The sequence below is a fragment of the Megalobrama amblycephala genome, linkage group LG21 (genome assembly GCF_018812025.1).
Source record: "Megalobrama amblycephala isolate DHTTF-2021 linkage group LG21, ASM1881202v1, whole genome shotgun sequence".
In the NCBI taxonomy this organism is placed as follows: domain Eukaryota; kingdom Metazoa; phylum Chordata; class Actinopteri; order Cypriniformes; family Xenocyprididae; genus Megalobrama; species Megalobrama amblycephala.
The window spans coordinates 17,474,299-17,497,455 of record NC_063064.1 but is presented as its reverse complement, the minus strand read 5'-3'; positions in this window follow the sequence as shown (position 1 = coordinate 17,497,455).

Here is a 23,157-nt window from a genome sequence, read left to right as displayed (position 1 = left end):
GAGCATGTGGATTATTGACTGGCAAAATTTTGCAGAGCAATGGTAAATGTGACCTTACCTTTACATTACCAAAGACTCTCCAAGGATCACAGTTGGAGAATTGCAGAGATTAGTTGAGTCTTGAGTCTCAGAAAGCCTAAAAAAAAATGATCAAACAGCACCTACATCCCCACAAGATGTTCGGGAGGGTTTCAAGAAAAATCCTCTGCTCTTATCCAGAAACAATCTCCAGCATATTCAGTTGTCAGTCAAGACTGGAACTTCAAACGGGACCGACTTCTATGGTCAGATGAAACTAAAAAAAGAGCTTTTTGGCAGCAAACCCACCAGATGGGTTTGGTGCACACATGGATAAAAAGTACCCCATGTCCACTGTTAAATATACTGCTGGATCTTTAATGTTGTAGGCCTATTTTTCTGCTGGAGGTCCTGGACATCTTGTTCAGATACATGGTATCATGGATTCTATCAAATACCAACAGATAAAAATTCAAAACCTGACTGCTTCTGCTAGAAATCCAACCATGGGCCATCGTTGGATCTTCCATTAGGACAATGATCCAAAACAAACATCAAAACCAACACAAAAATGTGTCAATGAGCCCAAAATGAAGCTTCTGCCATGGCCATCCCAGTCCCCTGACCTGAACCCTAAAGAAAATGAGTGGAGTGAACTGAAGAGAAGAAGCACTAACATAGAGCTGGGAATCTGAAGGATCTGGAGAGATTTTGCATGAAGGAATGGTCTCTGATCTCTTGTCAGGTGTTCTCCAAACTCATCAGGCATTATAGAAGAAGAGTGAGAGCTGTTTTCTTGGCAAAAGGAGGTTGCAAAAATTGTTGAATAAAAGGGTGCCAATAATTGTGGCCAACGTGTTTTGTAGATAAACATTTATTTCATAATGTGACTTTCACCCCACTTTCAGTTATTTTTCTTCAATGAAAGGTTAGACTTTTGCTAATTTTATGAATTAAAGATCAAAAGGATAAACAATGAAGATTTATTTTTACAGTCATCTTTGATCATATTTACCAAGGGTGCCAATAATTCTGACCACCACTGTAAATGGAGAACTAATGGGCAGCAACTTCTCAGATGTTACATTTAAAAAAGGTTAATAATCCTCTATAGCATAGAGGAGATCTCAACAGTGTCTCAAACTGTGCTCAGTTATGCCAAGATATCAACAGTCTTAAAAATAAAGGTTCTTTATTGGTATCTATGGTTCTGTGAAAAACCTTTCCATTGCACAAAGGTCCTTTATCATGGAAAAACCTTCTTTAGTTTGTTTAAAGGTCCCGTTTTTCGTGTTTTTTTGAAGCTTTGATTGTGTTTATAGTGTGCAATATAACATGTGTTCATGTTTCGCGTGCAAAAAAACACAGTATTTTTCACATAATTTACTTATCTGTATACCGCTGTTTCCACTGTCATAAAAACGGGCTGATGACTTCCTTGTTCTATGAAGTCCCTCCTTCAGAAATACGTAACGAGTTCTGATTGTGCCAGCGGTTCCTGTGTTGTGATTCGACAGCTCTGAGCGCTCCTTGCCCGGAAAGGTCACGCCTCTTACCATAATGTGGAGATGCACGCGCTCAGTGTTATTGTAAACATGTCTTTAATTTTACCCTATCAATTTGAGCCGGAATCAGACACGGTGATTGGACTGCGGGATGAAAATAACAGAGTTTCGACAACATGGCGACAAACACACTCTACAAACGCAACTCTTGTGTATTCCTGTGGGCGGAGGTTAGTCAAAAAACTGTTTTAGTGACGTCATTAAAGAAGGAAGTAGAGGGATGTAGTCCAAACTGGCCGTTCGATGTAGGCGACTTCTGTTAAATAAAATATCTCGCTTGGCATTGAACTTTGAGCTTTAAAATTTTACAGATTTTATTTATACTCTAACAACAACATTACACACTAACTAAAGTTTGAAACATGGGATCACGAAGAACGGGACCTTTAAATGTTCTTCACACTTAGAAAAAAAAAAGAACTTTTCACTGAAAGACACTTTGGGGAACCCAAAATGGTTTGTCTATGGCATTGCTGCGAAAAAAATAAAATAAATAAATAAACAAACAAACAAACAAACCAAAAACCCTGTTGGAACCATTACTTTTAAGGGTGAGTCTAACTTTGGCCTACTGTATGTCAAAATTTGTTTCAAATGTGTCTATCCTCTGGAGGAATTAAAGGAGAGACTTCTGAAAAAAGTTGATACTTTCATGAAACCTAACTCAGTTAAGGCTAATGAGCAATAAAAGTGCAACATCCAAGCAATAAAATTTCTCCGTTGAGATTTTCTTAACCTTTTTATTGGCAATACTTGTAATCGCAAGAGATCTGTAAGAAAAGACACATTATAGATTGGAAAAATTAATGGCTTGTCTCTGAGAGAAAATTTCTTTTGTTTTAATACTCCAAGTCAAACTTCAGAATATCACTCATTTGATAAAATGCCAAAGGATGTTTTCTTTAAAGAACAAAGATATACAGCATATGGATATGACATCCAATTTCTTTCTCTTTTATAATTGGTTTTGAAAAGTTGGACAGTGGAGCACAAATATACAGACATAATTTGATTAAAAAACTAGTTTCAGGCAGAAGTTGCTCAAGGGCCTAATCCAGTAATAAACTAATCTTGAAATTGACGTTCAGATGCCCATGTAAAGGAAAGAGAAAACACACAATGCAATGAGAGATGTTTGGCACAGATGAAGACAAAGAGATTTGTTAATTGATTGTGTTGTCTCAGCATGAAGTCATGAAAGGAGAGATTAAATATCTGTCAGGCCGTGGCAAATGATGCTGGAGCACGATGGTTTTAAATGAATTTATTCTACAAGATTCCAGGAAGTTCCAGACTCCTCATTTTCCCCTGGCTCTCTTGTACACGGACAAGAGGATGCGATCATTTTTCAGTGCCCTTGTCCCCTGAGACCGACACTGGCCGTCTAAGCCGGACCTCGTCAGGTCGGTACTAAGAGCCTAGCCCCCTGATTGACTGCATGCACTGGTCCCTGCTGTCGTATTAATTTTCATTTTGACTGCTGGAGCCTCTACAAATCTCATCAAAGCTGTCACAGACTGTGGCAGCGTGCATGTGATTCAGGCTCTGAGCCCGTGTGTGTGCTCCCCTGCCTGATGCGATACGTATTTTGATTCTCTTTGTTCAGGCCATGTAATGAATAGCTATTGATGTCAGAAGAAAACCTGTCACTCCGTGTATGTTTACGTGTTGCTGAAAAACAGAAAGGCGGAGATCTGAATGGTCCTTTGCCAAAATGAAAAGGCTATACTAAGACTGTATCTTGTCTTAAAGATGCACAATTTCATTTTTAAAAAAGTTTTAGAATAGTAGAAAAAGTACTTTTGACCAATAATGTTAAATTTGCATTTTATTAAATCACAAAAATTATCCATTTCTATAGAAATCACATGACTGGCCAAACACAACTCCCTTTTTATGGACAATTTGTTTTATATTTTATATTTTAACATATTTTTGGACACTCCCCGCTAACAAAAAAATGTTCTAAGAATGTTTTGCTATTGTTCTTATTAAGTTATGTTAATAAGTTAAGTTATTTCTGAACGTTCTCTGAGCATTCAAAATGTCAAAATGTTTCCTGGTTGGTATTCTTAGTTAGTCTGAAAACATTATGAGAATGTTACTTTTGAATGTTTTCTGAACGTTCTGAAACCAGTATAAACATGAGACACTGAAACATTGTTAAATAATATTATAATAATAATAATATTTGTATAAATAATGTTTTTGTGAACATTGAGATTATTAAAGATAACCTGATAGACCTGTTAACTTTGAATGAACATTCTATTAACTTTACTGGAAGAATGTTTGTTCATAACTTTGAGAGAACCTTGCCAGAACGTTCTGAGAACATTCTATATTATCTGGGCTTTTGGTGCATGGCAGATTAAATGAATCACGGGTGAAAAATATACCTGCAATTCCACTGAAAATGTTTGCTTTGCCATAATGCTTCATCGATGACAACAGTCGACTCATATCCATCTGCAACATAAACAAAAATGACTTACAAAGCATGTCAACTACATGAACTGAATATTATGCTGATAGTGTTTCTGTCTGGTCATTCCAGGCTTACTGTATCAGCTGGCTCCAAAGCCTCTGTATGTGAGCTGAGCTCCATCTGTTGCTTTCAGAAGGATCAATAGTTGTGATTTCTAATGATGTCTAAAAGCTCTAGGTAACCTGAGCATTCTGCCCAAAGCCCCACTGCTTGCCTTCAGCTAACACTGAAAACCAACCCTTGTGCCCATGCAGAAGTCACCCAATCACTCTTCTGGACTGATCAGATGCTCAGTTCTGACTGTGTAGCTGTCTAATATGTGAGATTAGAGAGTCATACAGCATTTTCATGTTGACATCTTAGCTAAAAAAAATTAAAGGATACATTTTCTTTTATTTCAGTGTCACAATTAAATGAATATGGATATTAATTTTTTTTAATGATTTTCTCAATTTTAAATAATTTACCCAAGTGTAAAGTTGTAAACCCCTAATTGTCAGGTTTAGGCCTTTGTTGTAGTTTATGGACTCTTATTTTTATATTCTGGTTCATTTCCTTTAGTTCCTGTTTCCCTGCAGTGTTTAGTTTCAGTTTCCTTACTTGGTTACTTGTTAAGTCCTCGTTTGTACCCTTGGTTTAGTACTATTATCACCTGTGTATTGTTATATTTGCCACGTATACTCCCGTTTCAGTTTAGTTCTTTGTCGGTTCACAAGGAATGTGTTTTTGCTTTGAAAAATGTGAGATGCGGGCAGTGGAATGGGGAAAAAAGTCTTGAGACATGTCTTTTAAAAGTTTAACTTATTTTAACTTAAGAACGGCGTGTCGTGTGAGACACCACAAAAGATGCAAGACGCGAGTTTAGTGGTCAAACACATCCGTCGAGAGCATGTTTACATAGAAAAACAATGGAAAAGTGGTGCAGTGGGATGGAAAAATGCATTCTGTGAGAAAGACCCCTAAGCAGAGGTTGTTCATAGCAGTTGTGACAGCTGCTGTTGATGAGTAACGTTTGTAGTGAACATTTTTGAAAGTTATATTAAAATGTCTGAAAACAAAACAGGGTTCACAAACTGTGTAAATATGTTTAGCCAAGTGTTGCATGATTTAACGTGTTTCTAGTATGTTTGGTTCTTCATGGCATGTGTTTCTGGGTGTGAATTATTGTGCAAAGCATGGCATTTCCTGTTGTCAGCAGGTGGCGCTATGACTAACTGAATATTGGCATAGAGATGTCTTCAGGCCAGGACTCTTATCACACATGTGAAGTTTGAGGCAGATCGGACACTGTATGCCTGAGTTACAACAGCTTTCTCCTTCATGGCGAAACATCCAAATTTGTCAGGCCGCCACAGACACGCCCTTCAGCAAAAACTCAAGATCTTTGCAATTTAACATCGCTAAGGCCTTTAAGGGTTAGTTCACCCAAAAATGAAAATCATGTCATTAATGAGTCATCCTCATGTCGTTCCAAACCCGTAAGACCTCCGTTCATCTTCGGAAAACAGTTTAAGATATTTTAGATTTAGTCTGAGAGCTTTCTGTTTCCCATTGAAAATGTTTGTACGGTAGGCTGTCCATGTCCAGAAAGGTAATAAAAACATCATCAAAGTAGTCCATGTGACATCAGTGGGTTAGTTAGAATTTGTTGAAGCATCAAAAATACATTTTGCTCCAAAAATAACAAAAACTACGACTTTATTCAGCATTGTCTTCTCTTCCGGGTCTGTTGTCAATCCGTGTTTATGACTCCGCAGTGACGCTGCTGATGTGTTATCTGGTGCGCCCGAGCTTCATTTACAGTCTGAGGGAGACGCACGCTGTAAACAAAACAACATTCGCAAACATGCCTAAGGATTTCAACACAGAGAAAGACTTGCATTTTTTTGCTCTGCCATATTTATTTGAACCCGAATACACGGACAAAGAACTAAGAGCGATGGAAGAAGCTCCTACACAGCAGCAACCGCTGTCACAAGCAGCATCACTGCGGAGTCGTGAATACGGATTGACAACAGACCCGGAAGAGAAGACAATGCTGAATAAAGTCGTAGTTTTTGTTATTTTTGGACCAAAATGTATTTTCGATGCTTCAAAAAATTCTAACTAACCCACTGATGTCACATGGACTACTTTGATGATGTTTTTATTACCTTTCTAGACATGGACAGTCTACCGTACATACACTTTCAATGGAGGGACTATCTTAAACTGTGTTCCGAAGATGAATGGAGGTCTTACGGGTTTGGAACGACATGAGGGTGAGTCATTAATGACAGAATTTTAATTTTTGGGTGAACAAACCCTTTAAGATTAGACTGACCAAATATTATGTTGATGTGACTAAATCTCTATGAGGAGTTCATCACAGTGTAAAACATGTAATTTCCTGTTGCCCGCAGGTGGCGCTATGACTGTAACTGAATATTGCCATGTAGATGTCTTCAGGTCAGGACTCTAATGAATCATGTGAAGTTTGGGGCAGATCAGACATTGTATGCCCAAGTTACAACAATTTCCTCTTTCATGGCGAAACATCGAACTTTGTCAGGCCGCCACGGACACGCCCTTTAGTGAAAAGTAATTTAACGTCGCAAAGACCTTTTGATTAGACTGACCAAATATGACCTTGATCTGATTAAAGCTCTAGGAGGAGTTTGTTAAAGTACAATGTTTGGAAATGGCAAAAACTGCAAAAATTTTGCAGAGAATATTCAAAATATCTCACTTCCTGTTGGGTTTTCAGATTTTGCACCTTACGGACTTTTTTGTAGGTATTGGGCTGTTACATCTGTCTACCGAATTTTCTACTTGTACGTGAAACGTAGCGTGAAAGACGCTTAATTGAAAAATTGTAGGTGGCGCTATTGAGCCATTTTGCCACACCTAATTCAGAAACCCATATCTGATGTAAATTTTCACCACTTCTGACGCATGTGCAAAGTTTCATGAGTTTTCGAGCATGTTTAGGCCCTCAAAAATGCGATTCACTTCAAAGAAGAAGAAGAATTGACTGAGCAATTACAATAGGGACCTCACACCATCGGTGCTCAGGCCCTAATAACAACATGTCATTTGGCGCCTTCTGTCCCAATTCTGGGGGCCATCTTACCCCAACTTATAAAAATTATAACTTTTGCTCCATTCATCAGATGTGCTGAGATGAGATTTTGTATGGTCAGGAGAAAAAAATAAGTTGGGGGGGTGGATCATCTTACCCCATGTTACCCTAAGCATGTATTGCAGGACATCCATACAGTCCTGCATGCATGTCTGAACTTACATACACATAATCCTGCATAGAAGAATGAACTTATGAAAAAGCAATAAACAAACAAACAACAACAAAAAACAAACAAAGTGTTTCATCTGCTCTTATTCCTATATCCAATTGATGGAACCCAATTCATTCTGTTTCCCTTTTCTCATCTCCAGGCAAAGGGACAATTAGCATTTAGATAGGAAGCACTTTCATATAGCTCAGACACGGCATGGCTGGCCCTTTCTCGAAAACTCTTCATACCCTGGAGACACCAAATCAGTGGCAGCAGCCTTAAGCAGCACTGCTACTCTTACCTGAAGGATGGCACCTGGACACGATCCTCTAGGGGCTGTCTGTCATATCTCTTAAATGGGCTCCATGGCCCCCAGCTGTATATATACATGTGTGTGTGTTGGTGTTGGGGTGGGTGTTTGTGTGTGTGTGTGCATGACTTGAGCAGAGACAGACTGAGTTGATCAGAGGTCCTGCTGGGCTCTGCCTGTCAGCCTGCAACAGTCTGTAAACACATTCCCAGAGCAGCTAGACACATACACCAAAAATATGGTTCATTAGTCATATTCATTGGAGAGACTGAATATTTTTCCATTTATTTATGCATATATATATATATATATATATATATATATATATATATATATATTTGATTTTTATATTTTTTATAAAAATGTAGGCCTATTTAATTTATATATTTTATTTAAATATTTTTATATTATTTGAATATGCTGAATATTTTTTGAAAATACACATTACAATAATTTATATGTAATTTAACTGTATACTTTTATTAGGGAATGAACCATGAAGCACTACAAATGACGTAATCAAATAAAACAAATCAAATATGACAATATTAATTTAAAGTCATTGGCTATAGGTAGCCTATACATACTGTATATTTCTTATTTTCATTTTAGTGAAAAATAATTTAGTAAAAGTTTTAGAGTGTATGGAGATCGACTCGACTGAGTCAAATGCATGCGATTCACTGACTGGTGGATCTTTCGCTTCAGAACTAAGTGTTCACATGGATTTTGACTATTTAATACGATATGTTTACAATGAGGTTTAAATAACAGCTTGAACAGAAGCATATATCATTGATTATTTACCTTATAGCCTATGGTAAATAAATAAGAGGATTTTTTCGCGAAATTAGGCTGGTACGGCACGTGAAAGTAGCGCAACTGTTTACGGAAGTCTCCCCTCAGAGTTTAACTGTGCTGTTGTTGAGATATTTCGCTTCAGAATAAGACATAAATATGTCTGACATGAATCCACCAGTGATCACCAGTTGGGTTTTGTACATCTTGCTCTTGACTTGTAGGCTACACCGCACTCTATTTCTTGAACAACATCTCTCATAGCACACATCGGAGGGGTGTGGGCAAGCGTGCCAACGAAGAGCTGTTTATCCCTGCCACCCGGGAACAACGGCGAAACGAAAAACATAAAGCTCAGAGCAGTTTCAGCATCTTTATCTTTAGAAAGTGTCAGGCCAGGCTGCCTGCAAATCCCTAGACTGGGAATTGAGGATGCGCGCTTTGGCAGTCGTAATGCCATCTGCCCGCGGGGCATATTGTGATGGCTCGCCGGGGCGCTGCCAGGGTGGAGCACGTGATGTGACGCGGAGTCAGCACACACCTGCGTTAAAACAGCTGGTAGCCTGGGACATTCAGAAAAAATAAGATGAGACAAAAATAAAAGAGTCTTGAATTTGGGCTCCGATACAGACCCACATGTGGTAGTCTACTCTAATGAATTCATCTTTACTTAGGCCTATAAGACATTCTGACAGGAAGTTAGCTCACTGATGCAGTGCAAGATGGAATTGAGAGTGGAATTCAACAAAATGTTTTTTTTAAATCTTAAAGGTGCCCTCGAATTAAAAATTGAATGCATCTTGGCATAGTTAAATAACAAGGGTTCAGTACATGGAAATGACATACAGTAAGTCTCAAACTCCATTGTTTCCTCCTTCTTATATAAATCTAATTTGTTTAAAAGACCTCAGAAGAACAGGCAAATCTCAACATAACACCAACTGTTACGCCCCCAATATTTGCATATGCCCGCCCATGTTCCCAACATTATGAAAGGCATTAGACAAGGGCAGGCATTAACGTCTGGAGCAGCACAGCCGAATCATCAGACTAGGTAAGCAAGCAAGAACAATAGTGAAAAATGGCAGATGGAGCGATAATAACTGACATGATCCATGATATCATGATATTTTTAGTGATATTTGTAAACTTTCTAAATAAATGTTTCATTAGCATGTTGCTAATGTACTGTTAAATGCGGTTAAAGTTACCATTGTTTCTTACTGTATTCACAGAGACAAGAGCCGTCGCTATTTTCATTTTTAAACACTTGCAGTCTGTATAATTCATAAACACAACTTAATTCTTTATAAATCTCTCCAACAGTGTAGCATTAGCGGTTAGCCACGGAGCATAGCCTCAAATTCATTCAGAATCAAATGTAAACAATATAACAGTATACAATACTCACATAATCCGAAGCATGCATGCCGCATGCATGACGAACACTTTGTAAAGATCCATTTGAGGGTTATATTAGCTGTGTAAACTTTGTTTATGCACTGTTTAAGGCAAGCGCGAGCTCTGTGGGCGGAGAGCACGAGAATTAAAGGGGCAGCAATCGGCTCATATTTAATGATGCCCAAAATAGGCAGTTAAAAAAATTAATTAAAAAAAATCTATGGGGTATTTTGAGCTGAAACTTCACAGACACATTCAGGGGACACCTTAGACTACATCTTGTAAAAAAACGTTCGATGGCACCTTTAATTAAATCAAATTAATTATTGTATGTAAGAAACCAAAGTTAAATTTAAAAGTTAATTTGTTCATTAATTTTTAATATGAAATGGCTGTGAATTTTTTAATAATAGTTTGGGTAACACTTTATTTCGAGTCAGCTTTAGACATTTTAACTATAAGTAAACCCCAAGCTTTACTCACCCTCAAGCCATCCTAGGTGCATATGAATTTCTTCTTTCTGATGAACACAATCAGAGTTATATTAATAAATATCCTGACGCATCCAGGATTTATAATGGCAGTGAACGGGATCAACGAGTGCAAGAAGGTGCATCCATCCATCATAAACATACTCTACTCGGCTCTGAGGGGTTAATAAAGGCCTTCTGAAGCGAAGCAATGCCTTTGTGTAAGAATAATATCCATATTTAACAAGTCATAAAGTAAAATATCTATATTCAACTTATGAAGAAAGCGTAATGCCTCTCGCAGTTCAAAACGCTTATGCCATACGTCTTAAGTCTTCTGTATTCAACTTACAAAAAAAGCATAACTGACGTCACGTTTCTTCCTAAGTTGAATATGGAAAAGAGTCTGGCGGAAGTTTACTTTATAACTTTTTAAATATGAATATTTTTTCTTACACACATGCATCGCTTCTCTTCAGAAGGCCTTTATTAACCCCCCAGAGCCGTGTGGAGTATGTTTATGATGGATGGATGCACTTTCTTCAGCTTCATACTCGTTGGTCCCGTTCACTGCTATTATAAAGCTTGGATGAGTCAGGATATTTATTAATATAACTCTGATTGTGTTCATCAGAAAGATGGTTTGAGGGTGAGTAAAGCTTGGGGTAATTTTCATTTTAAAGTGAACTAATTCTTTAAAAGTACAACATATTTTAACCTAACAGTCTACTATACTCTGAGAGTTGAGAGTTAATTCACATGTAGTTGCAAATGAATGAGAGTTGACATTTTTTGAGAAAAAAAAAAAATTAAATTTAAATGAACACATCATTTAAAGTAGAAAATTGCAGTAAATAAGAAATAATTATAAATTCAATAATAAAAAGGTAATTATATCAATTAGTATAAACAATAATTATAATAAAAAAAAATATATAGCAAAACAAAAAAGGAACATTTCTATATGAATATATTCACATCATGTACCTTGGGGAATAAAACAACTGCTTTGAAGCATGTTAAACTCCCAATAACTCAAGGCACACTTGACTTTCTTCATTTTAACACTGGGTCCAGGAAACACAATGGGCTATAATCAAAATCTTTTGTATAGAGAAATGTGTGTTCATACTGAGCTCCAGATAGATTACAAAATTAGCCATGCAAACAGAATTAATCTTTGTCATTTGAAGCAGCATGTGCAGATGGTTGCATATGTAATTCGAGTCTGATTAATTCTTCAGTTCTGATGTGCGTATTGAAAATGTAATAACATTCTGACATGAAAAGAAGGACAGTTCAGTGAAGGCCACAGGAGGAGTGGACCTACAACAGATGAGCCACCCAGACCCTAAACAGACCACACCCCTCGGCTCTTATCACAGTGCATGAATCCCATGGGACAGGACCCATTAAACCCCATTATCTAGATAGAGAGAATATGAGAGAGCAGGACCATTGATCCATCAGAGGAGGGGGGGTGGAGAGATGGCTATCATCTCTTGTCTGCTGGCTGATCTTCCTGGGGAGGCTGACATTTTTGGAGGTCCTCAGAAGCCTGGAGGTGACACCGCTTTGTCACAAGACAGCTGCTTTGTGTCCATCTGACGTCGGTTTTGGCCCAAAACTCAGCTCATTGACCATTTTCCAAATGAACATCGACCTTAACCGAGCCAGACGCCCTTTTCCTGATATCAACCAGAAGACTTTTAATTGTAGACTGAGATGAAGTTCCTTTCAGCGTGGTGCCATGCGAGAAGCTCTGCAGATGAAAGTGATGTGCAAACTCTATGAACTGCGTATCCGGAGGAGATACGTGGCTCAGATGCAGAGATAAAAGAACCCCTGTGCGTGACGATTATCCAGATTGACAGACACTTGCTTTCCATGCGCACTACTTGAATTCACTCTTCTTGACAGCTACATGTTAGAAAGAGTAAAGCTGGAGAACGAGTTAGATTTTACTGTACTTTGGAAAAAAAGCACAACTTTTTGCAACATTGATGATAATAAGAAATGTGGTTTATGGGGACTCTCAATAGACGTAATGGTTTTTATACTGTGCAAACTGTATATTCTATCCCCCTACAACACTAACTCTACCCCTAAACCTACCCATCACAGGAAGTGTCCTCATAAACCATGTTTACGTTGTAATACATGTCATTATACACATTTGTGTCCTCATAAACCAAGTATACAAGAACACACACACACACACACACACAATCATGGATATGATTCGAAAAGTTTAAATGGGCCTGAAAAAAAGTCACACTTGCATTGTTCACTGCATTGAAAATAAAGGGAAGCTGAATTTCATCTAGTGGTAACATTTGGTACTGCGCCCAAACAAAATCTTACTGAAAGCTAATTTTTTGAGATATCAACCTCAAATATGGAGCACAACTTTTTTAGATTCATGGCTTTAAGAGTAAAACATATTTTGGAAAACATACATTTCATATAAAATGTGAAAATAGTATATTTGTGCATTTTTCATAATAAACAAACTAATATAACTTTTTTGTTTCACTTTTTGTGTCTTCTTTACGACAGATTAATTTCAGATCTATGCTCAAAAAGTGGTTAACGGGCAATAAATGATTCATAACTATTCCATAAATATAATTTAGTATCATAAATACCCTAAAAATACAAAATATTAAATAAAAAACATTATTGAACTAAAATATAGTATATTCATTTTATTGAAAAAAAAAATCATTTTTGACAGCCATGTGAGCAGCACCAGAGGGTTAAATAAATGCAGCATATAGGTGAGCAAACTTCTTATATCTATATTTATATTCAATATATATTCAACCCAACAGGTGACCAAAATCATTCATGGCACCATGAACTTACAAACTTGCCTATGATGTTTTATTACCTTTGGATACTTTCTGATAAAGCAGAATTTTAATATTTCAAACCCACTGTATATTATTGAATTATTACCCAATTTGTATCGCCTACGTTTCACTACAGTCTATAAAAATAATTTACACAGAAAATAATTAAAAGAATTTAATGTGCAGTTTAAAAAGGAAACAGGTAGAAATAAATGATGGCGGCTCACATCAGAAAACCCAATTATCTGCTGACATAGAAAACACCAGATGACAGCAGAAGTAATGAAATGCGTATTTGAAAGATTAATATCTCTGACTTTGAGGACCCTAAATGAATTATTAATAGCATATGTATTTATTTTAGACCCCCTTCCTTTCAGTGGGGTGATTAGTTACTCTTCATTTCTTCATGCTCAGTGGCGAAGGCACCCATGGCACCACACTGTCAAGAATCGGACAAGTGAAGAAAGGGGGAGGGAGGTGTGTCTCTGTGACATGTGAGCTAATTGACTTCCAGTGGCATCCACCCATTGTGCCAGCTGGGGCTGTTCAGTCTGATCTGCTTTCATTTGGCCTCAGGGACCAGAACCCCCCCCTTTCTCCCACTTCCCACCACAGACATGGATTTGAAAAGATGGATGTTTAGATGGACAGACAGAAGGACGGAAATTCAGAAAACACCTTTCCACCATGCATGGCATTAGCATGGTATTGGTCTACTGCTCTGTGGTCAGATGCTGTAAGTGACATTAATTATTGAGAGCTTGATGAGTGATGGAAGCTGTAGCTTTTAAGCACAGAGTGCCGCCTGACGTTCAGACCAGGCCCGGTTGACAAATGAATGGTAATAAGATTACTCACGGCTGCTTTTTGTTTTTCCTCCTTGATAAATGATCAGTGGGTGACAAATGTCACATGTCCCTGATTAATGTTGAAAGGTAGAAAGATGCATTTATCATACATAGTATCACTGGAATCTCTGGCAGCTTCCTAATTTCTTTATTTATTCTCCTTTGTTTATGTACATGAAGGTGGGTACATCAAATGATTTGATTGTTTACTGGTGGGAAGTAGAAAGTAGAAATAAAAAAACACCTTAGAAAAGTCTTAGAAATACAATTTTTGTAAAACAAACTCTTTGTTTTTTGAAAAAAATATATTTAAAAAAACACCAAAAAGTACTTCACATTTAATCATCTTTCAATACACAAAAAAATTTCCACTCACAAAAATACATTTTTGATATATTTACAGTAGGAATTTTACAAAATATCTCAATGGAACATGATCTTTACTTAATATCTTACTGATTTTTGGCATAAAATAAAAATTGATAATTTTGTCCCATACAATATTGGTTATTGCTACAAATATACCTGTGCGACTTATGACTGGTTTTGTGGGTCATATATATATATGTATGTGTGTGTGTGTGTGTGTGTGTGTGTGTGTGTGTGTGTGTGTGTGTTTAAAATAACTATGTATTTAAATATATTTGACAAAGTAATTTATTCCTGTGATGCAAAGCTGAATTTTCAGCATCGCTACTCCAGTCTTCAGTGTCACATGATCCTTCAGAAATCATTCTAATATGCTGATTTGCTGCTCAATAAACATTTATGATTATTTTCAATGTTGAAAACAGTTGTGTACTTTTTTTTTCAGGATTCCTTGATGAATAGAAAGTTCAAAAGAACAGCATTTATCTGAAATACAAAGCTTCTGTAGCATTATACACTACCGTTCAAAAGTTTGGGGTCAGTAAGAATTTTTATTTTTATTTTTTTGAAAAGAAATTAAAGAAATTAATACTTTTATTCAGCAAGGATGCATTAAATCAATCAAAAGTGGCAGTAAAGACATTTATAATGTTACAAAAGATTAGATTTCAGATAAACACTGTTCTTTTGAACTTTCTATTCATCAAATAATCCCGAAAAAATATTTTGTACAATTGTACACATTAAATGTTTCTTGAGCAGCAGATCAGCATATTAGAATGATTTCTGAAGGATCATGTGACACTGAAGACTGGAGTAATGATGCTGAAAATTCAGCTTTGCCATCACAGGAATAAATTACTTTGTGAAATATATTCAAATAGAAAACAGTTATTTTAAATTGTAATAATATTTAACAATATTACTGTTTTTTACTGTATTTTTAATTAAATAAATGTAGCCTTGGTGAGCAGATGAAACTTCTTTTAAAAACATTCAAAATCTTAGTGGTTCCAAACTTTTGGACTGTACTGTATATATATATATATATATATATATATATATATATATATATATATATATATATATATATATACATACACACAGCAAAACCTCCAGAGTTAAATCAACTCTGCTCAGAGTACATGTGGTCCCTGTCTAAATAGTGTTAAAGTAACACTGAAGCAGAGTAAAGTTAATGAGATAATTAAACAATTAAATGATGATTGAGCATTATTGATGAACACCTGCTGTTAACAAGCAGAATCACTGAAGAAAAGAGAAACACAAGAACTATAACTGACTTCAGTCACAGCCTTATTAATTGCTTAATTTTCTCAATAACTTTAACTCTGCTTCAGTGTTACTTTATCACTATTTAGAGAGGGACCATATGTACTCTGAGCAGAGTTAATTTAACTCTGGGGATTTTACTGTGTATATATAAATGTATAGTCATTGTCTGTTTGAATTACATTCTTAATGTATCTTTAGATCTGGACAAAAAAGATGGCAGTGGCGTCATTGTCCCATATCTGTAGTTGACATATCTAAAGTGACATTGTGTTTGATGAATGTCATACAAACACAATAAACACACACACACACACACACACACACACACACACACACACACAAAAGCAGGGATTTAATTTAGTGGACTAGGGAATGACTGATTGCATATGGTGCACTCAGAGAGATTGAACACTGTTACAGGCCACAGAGTCTGGAACAGATGTCACCTGACAGACAGCTGTACGTCCATCAGCGAGGATCAATATTGGTCATGTTTTTGAGAGAGACAGAAGGAAAGGGTTGGAGAACAAGGCATGTTTATAGCCTTTCTAGTGTAGAGGACAAACCAGACACAGCAGCATCCACCAGTAGGCCTATTTGTTTTTCTGTGACACCGAAAAATGCTAATAGCTATACAGAGTGACTGTGTGACCCTTACCTCATTTCTGTGGTCTGACATCCTTATTAGAAGAGCTGGCATTACTTTTCCATATACATTTAAGTGGTCAGTCACTTGGACAGTTAAGATGAACTGAAGTGTATGCTGAGTAGGAGGGGCTTTGACTGATGACCAGCACTTATGATGTGTGTTGTGTACAGAATGTGTCATCAGACATATATTTTTTAAAACTCATTGTCTTATATGTAAATGAGCACATAGTAAGCAACTGCGGAATTTTGTAGTGATGGAATGAAATGGAATGAAACGAATTTTGTAGTGATGGAATGAAAATCCTTTTGTAGTGAAGGATTAAAATGTTTAGGTGAAACATTACATTTCAAAGTACACATAAAAAAAATCCAATTTTGTTAACAAATGGCTCATTATTTCTAGAACATAAGGATGAATTCAGATCAATTGGACTCATTTTTGACAGTAAAAAGTGTCCTAATTCACCCTGTGTTCATTTAAAATATTCAATTACTGTATATATAAATTTGCCAATATTAAATATGAAACATTTAACCATTTACCATTCAAAAGTGTTTATGAAAGACGTCCCTTACACTCACATAGCTGCAATTGTTTGATGAAAAATACAGTAAAAACAGTAATATTGTGAAATATTATTACAATTTAAAATAACTATTTTATATTTTAATATATTTTATTTTTTAATGTTTTTATTAGAATTTTCATCATTACCTCAGTTTTCAGTGTCACATGATCCTTCAGAAATCATTCTAATATGCTGATTTGGTGCTCAAAAAAATTTGTGCGGCTTAATATTTTCATGGAAAACAAAACCAGAATTCCTTGAAGAATAGAAGGTTCAAAAGAACAGCATTCATTTGAAATAAAAATCTTTTGTAACAATATGTCTTTATTGTCAGTTTTGTTGAATTAAATGCATCCTTGCTGACTAAAAAATGTATTAATTTCTTTAAAAATGAATGGTAGTGTACATAAAATAAACTATTTGTTTAATATTTCCATTTTCCAATGCAAATGATGTGGATGAAAAGAACAGTACCACTCCTTTTGCTTGCATCTGACCCTGTCTAAACTCAACATGTATTAAACCCCCAAGCTAATGGCACAATTGACAAATCATAATGCATAACTTTGATGACAGACATCAAGCTGCTTAGCTGTCAGTGAAGCTCTGTGGTCTCAGTATCCCACTGACTCTTTGCCAGAGAGCAAAATGCTGGGCAAAAAAACATGGCAGTCTCAGAAGAGAGCGGACAGTCTTTCTGTCTTCACCTTTGAAGTTGCATGTGGCTGTGAGACATGGCTGGACACTGACTAACCCTCCTTTTTAAAGGAGAATTACACAATTAAATCCAGCCTTACCTGCTATAACATTCTTTGCTAATATAATTACAAGCAGATTTAACAACTATTGTCTTCGAAGTGGTCGACTTTGCAGAACAGAGTTATTGGTGATTTTATAGCCCTTATAAAGACGCAAAGAGTTAATGTTTGCAGTTTACAGAGTGGGCAGTCAGCCTGATGTCATGTGAAATATGGTTCACTAACAGAATAATCAATAAACACAAATGGGTTCACTAAAGCATCAGGAACATGGATGAGTTCAAAGCTAAGTGTAAGTAAGTGTTAGGTCTGTTTCACAACACGTTTACAGGTTTTAAGATGCGCATATATTTATTTTGATGCCCATGTTAACAGATTATTTACACGACTTGCATACATGTGCAGAAGTCAACACAAAATATAAATAAATCCTAAGAATATATGTAAAGTATACTTAGAATATAGGCCTATATGTAAAGTATATACATAAAAATATTTATTTAAATAAATTATTGTTTTTTTTAAACTTAATTGATTGTGGGTAAATTAATTGATATTTATGTATTTATTTATTTTCATGTTTGTTGTTGTTAGTGTTATATTTGTTAACACTAAAATGAATGAAATAAAACATTTATTTATTTTTGTATTTATTAGTGTTTGACTTTAGTAAATAAATAAATAAAATTAAATAAATTTGGGGCTAATAAATACAACACTAACAATAAACTAATATATATATATATATATATATATATATATATATATATATATATATATATACACACACACACACACACACACACACACACACACACACACACAAACAAATAAAAATTATTTATTTTATTTATTAGTGGTTATAATTGTAGAAATGTGCGATATGCGGTTATGTGTATGTTTTGTATTCTGTATTGGAATATGTTTGACGTATTATAGCCAGTGTTATTTTTATTTTAATAATAGTTTTATTAATATTTTGAATTAGCTTTTGTATTTAATTTTTTATGTTAATTTTAGTTTAACTTTTAATAATTTTGTTATGAGCTTTTGTCATTTTTAAAAAATATATTTTTCTTTTAATTAATTTTTTTTTTTAAATTCAGGTTTAATTTTTTATTTCAGTTTTAGTGTTTACTTAAATTTATTTCAATTTTTTGCCCAGGCAATATATCTAGTTTTCGTTTAGTTTAAGTTTTTCCAACTAATATTTAGCTTATATTTTATTCCAGCTTTGTTTCAGTTAATATTTATTTTTAATACTTTTATTATAAGAACCCTGATTTTAGCAAGTGTACTTTACATTTCTAATGCATTTTGATGCAATATGGTTATTTAGGGGCTTCTTGTTGCTTAAAAATATTTTGTTTGGTGAAGATGATCTTGCTCAAAAGTTTGCGGTGCAAATTAAACTGAATCATGGTTTCAATTCCATTATTAGACTCTCTAAAATATCGCACACTAAGCCACGACAAGACCTGCATTGGCAAAATGAATCAATCAGGTTTTTGGCCACGGTATCTGAAGTCTAGCTCCTTGATGGAGGGAAAACTAAATTAAGGAGTGACTTGAAATGCAGGGCACTCTGAATGATTAAACCAGACTGGACGATCAGGACAGGTTGAAATGTGACGACTGGCATGAGTTTGTACCACAGAAGCATCTGCCCCTGTTTAATCAAATCATCCTCATAATCTTTTGATATCTCTCTTAGGGTTCAAGGACTGAAGATTATGAGCATCTTTTTGGGGTTTCTGAAGCTATCAAACGGGCTACAATGATTCTAAAGGGAAGCTCAGGCACGCCAAAAATCTGTTTAGCTAACATTTAATTACTCAATAATCAAATTTGATTTAATTAAAACCAATTTCAGGTTAATGTTGCACCACGCTTTCACATAAATCATTCGACTGCACTTTGTCAATGCACCTACATTAAGAGAGTAACTTAAACCCATTTATTTAAAGAAGTAATTACAGAATCTTATCTAGTACTGAAAGGTGGCTTGAAGCTCTGGCCATTGATATTTTAGCTAATGGTGTCTGTGAGAGATATATGTGACAGGTGTTTAAAAGGCCTGGCTTTTCTCTCAGACGGCGGAAGGCAGAGGGCATTAATATTTACCAGTCTCAGGGGGGGTCAAGGCAAAATGTATTCATCTCTCCTAAATAAAATATGTCTGAGGTGCACTCTTTCCTGGATCCACAACAGATTTATCGTCACAGGCCTGTTATTAATTCCACCAGTTGTTTTTTTGTGCTTCCTGCCATCTGAGTAAAAGAGAGAAGGCTACATTAAGCTGTGGAAGTCGTTGTGGTCATCCGGATATGAGCAAAATCAATGGGGTGAGCTGTGAGCTCAGTGAAATGTACTGTGTAACCAGGGGCCGTTTACTGGAGAAGATGATGAATAGAGATCTACATTGTTTTTAATAGTGGTAGCCTACCATGAAAATGAAAGACAGTGATTGTGATGCTCACTTTAAAAAACTTCAACTTCAGGTGTTTTGTTTCCATCTTTTAGGCCTACTTTATACTGTTTGGTGCCATTTTGAAAACCATTAGAAAGTAAGCGATCCACCAAAAAATGTATAAAATAGGTGTATTATATTAAAGGTTTCGTTTATATATACAGAGGTCTCATATGCTCATCAAGGTTGCATTTATTGCTGAAATTGTCATCACTGGAATAACTAGTTGCTTATCAGCATGCATTTTACTAGCATATTGGCTGTTTATTAGTACTTATAAAGCACATATTAATGCCTTAATCTGCATGACCATATTGTAGATCGCTTAACCCACACCCTATACCTAAAACCCAATACACACACGACACGCTGCTGTGAGCAAGACATGCTGCTGCTGTACAATATAGCGTACGTGAATTACCCATATACCAGATCTATACAGGTGGAACTAGGGAAGGTGGAGGGTTTCTGAATCACGCTGCAAAAGTATTTTGAAGGTTGAGCACACAAGCTCATTGGCTACTGATACAGCAGGAACCAATCAGCTGTGTCCTATAGATAACGATGTGATTATGAGCAGGTTGAGTTAGGGGCCGTTCACATATCGCGTCTTTTGTCCGTGCGAGTTCGTTATTTCAAATGTAGGTGCATGGCAAGCATGCTCATAATAGAAGAAACGCGGTCCACATGGGCGCATGCTCATTTTTTCCAGGCATGCATATCCCGTGGCAAGATGAAAACATCTCAACTTTTCAGAATGCCACAAACGCACAGCAGGTCATGTGACAAGAACCAACTGAACAGCTTCGGCATTTCCGTAACAACATCGAAAGCTCAGCTAAACAGCTGATCATAGCGGTACAGGGCGGGTTTTTATTTCTCTTTTCCATAAATATATCTAGTAGTAAAGGTAATGCAAGGGCTAGAAATCAGTTAATCCTTTGCTGATACTTCTTCGTCATCGTGGAGAGTGCAGTTCATGGTTCCATAGCAACAACAGACGCCACAGGAGCGCATTTTCAGATGCGCGATATGTGAAAGGCCCCTTAAAGGACCTACATGTATTAGCCTGTGCCATCTAGAGTTTCATGACAAAACTTTGTGTGTATATATATATATATATATATATAATGTACATATTCAGCCCTTTGTGCATGACGTTATGTACAACTTTACATTGTGTGACGTTCACGCCTTATTGTAATTACAAGGCATGACATTCTATTTAGAGGTGTTCACATCCTCCTACTGGGAATTATGCGTTTCTATGGCGACACGAGTAGAAGTGGAAGCGATACAAGTAGAAGCTCTAAGAAAAGACCCATCTTAAAAGTTGTAATTTCAAGCTCTACAAGGACGTGAACACTTTTTACAAGTTTAAACCTCGAATTTAAGGTGATTTCAGCATGGCATGAACGCACCTATATACACACACATATATATATGTATCGCTCTTTGGATTTAATGCTTAAGTTTTATGTTTGGAAACAGTTCTTTTAACCCTAATTGATGGAGTGTGTAACATTTCTTTTAAACAACCATTTAGGAAAACGTATTATCGCCATATTCCAGGATGGCAAACCAAGATTCATCAGGCTCAAATTGTGAGAGAATGGTTAGTAGGAAGCATGAAGAATCATTTTCACACATGAATTGATTGAGTCCAGACCTTAAATTCATTGAAATTCTTTGGGATGTGCTGGAGTAGACTTTAAAGAGTGCTCACCTCTTGCACTGTCAATACAAGATCAAAAACAGATGCACCTCTTAATGGAAATAACATCTTTGAATGTAAATCAATTTTAATATTTAATATACAAGTCTGCATCCCGTTTGCTACGTTAATTCAAATTCAGGAACTGAACTGGAATTTAAAAAGCATTGTCGATCCAAACAGTTGAATAGTTGTGTAAAGTTTACAAAAAATATTAGGTGTTAAAAAGTGGACAATTTAGTAATCAGAGGCAAGGACAGATCAGAAGGTTGAGAAAATGACACAGCTTTACTATAAAGAAAGGCGTCTCGAGCAGATTAAGTTGCAGCATTTCGTCATACACGCATACATGGTGAACAATAATGATTGACCATTTCTATGGCCAGATTTACAGAAAAAAAAAAAAAAAAAAACACTGTTAACCTGCATAAGCAATTTAAAAAAGCTGATCTGATGCACAAATGGCTAAAAATACAATAATAATAGTAAACATATATATGGTTTTGCTGTATTTAAAAATCAAATGTGTCACGGGAACAGCTGTGGCAATTATTGTCCTCTTTGTTTTATGGATACTAGATTAGTACACAAATGATCGGACATTGGGAGAAAGACAGAATAAGCAATATACCAACAAATATATAATTGTATATATTTTATGAACATCGCCAGTCCACTACAACTCATGGACGGAGGGAACAATCTGCGAAGACGATAAAAGTGGCTGCAGAAGTTCAAGGCAAGGTTGGACAAAATAGGGTCAAGCCGACTTTGAATTGCCTTGATGTTAAACTGTTAGAACGTCTACAGTCAGCAAACACACCACAACGTGTCGTCTAAAGAGTTATCTGTGCATGTAAGTCCCTACTTGCTCAAACAAAAGCTGGTAGACTAGGCCTACTGTGCAGAAAACAACAGCGAAAGACAAATGAGGAGAGTATTGCTTTGAGGTATAATGGAGAAAAAGCAGATCTGATGGATCCAATGAATTCCATTAACACATATTTCTTTGCTGCGAAGGCATCGTATAGGACATCACATCCCAATCAGGAAGTTACGACCTGATATTCAGCCCTGGGCCGTGTCACAGGTGAAAGGCATTATGGGAGCCTGTGGTGCAGTAATACATGAACAAGAAAAGACAAACCATTTTCTCTTGCATAACACAATTCAAATGTTGTTTACAAAAAGATATCATCCTCAGTGCAGAATGCTACAATGGTACAATTCTACAGCATTTGCTATTTACATCGTTATTAACGGTGTCAGCCAGGCAAAATCGGGACGTAATGAGTGACA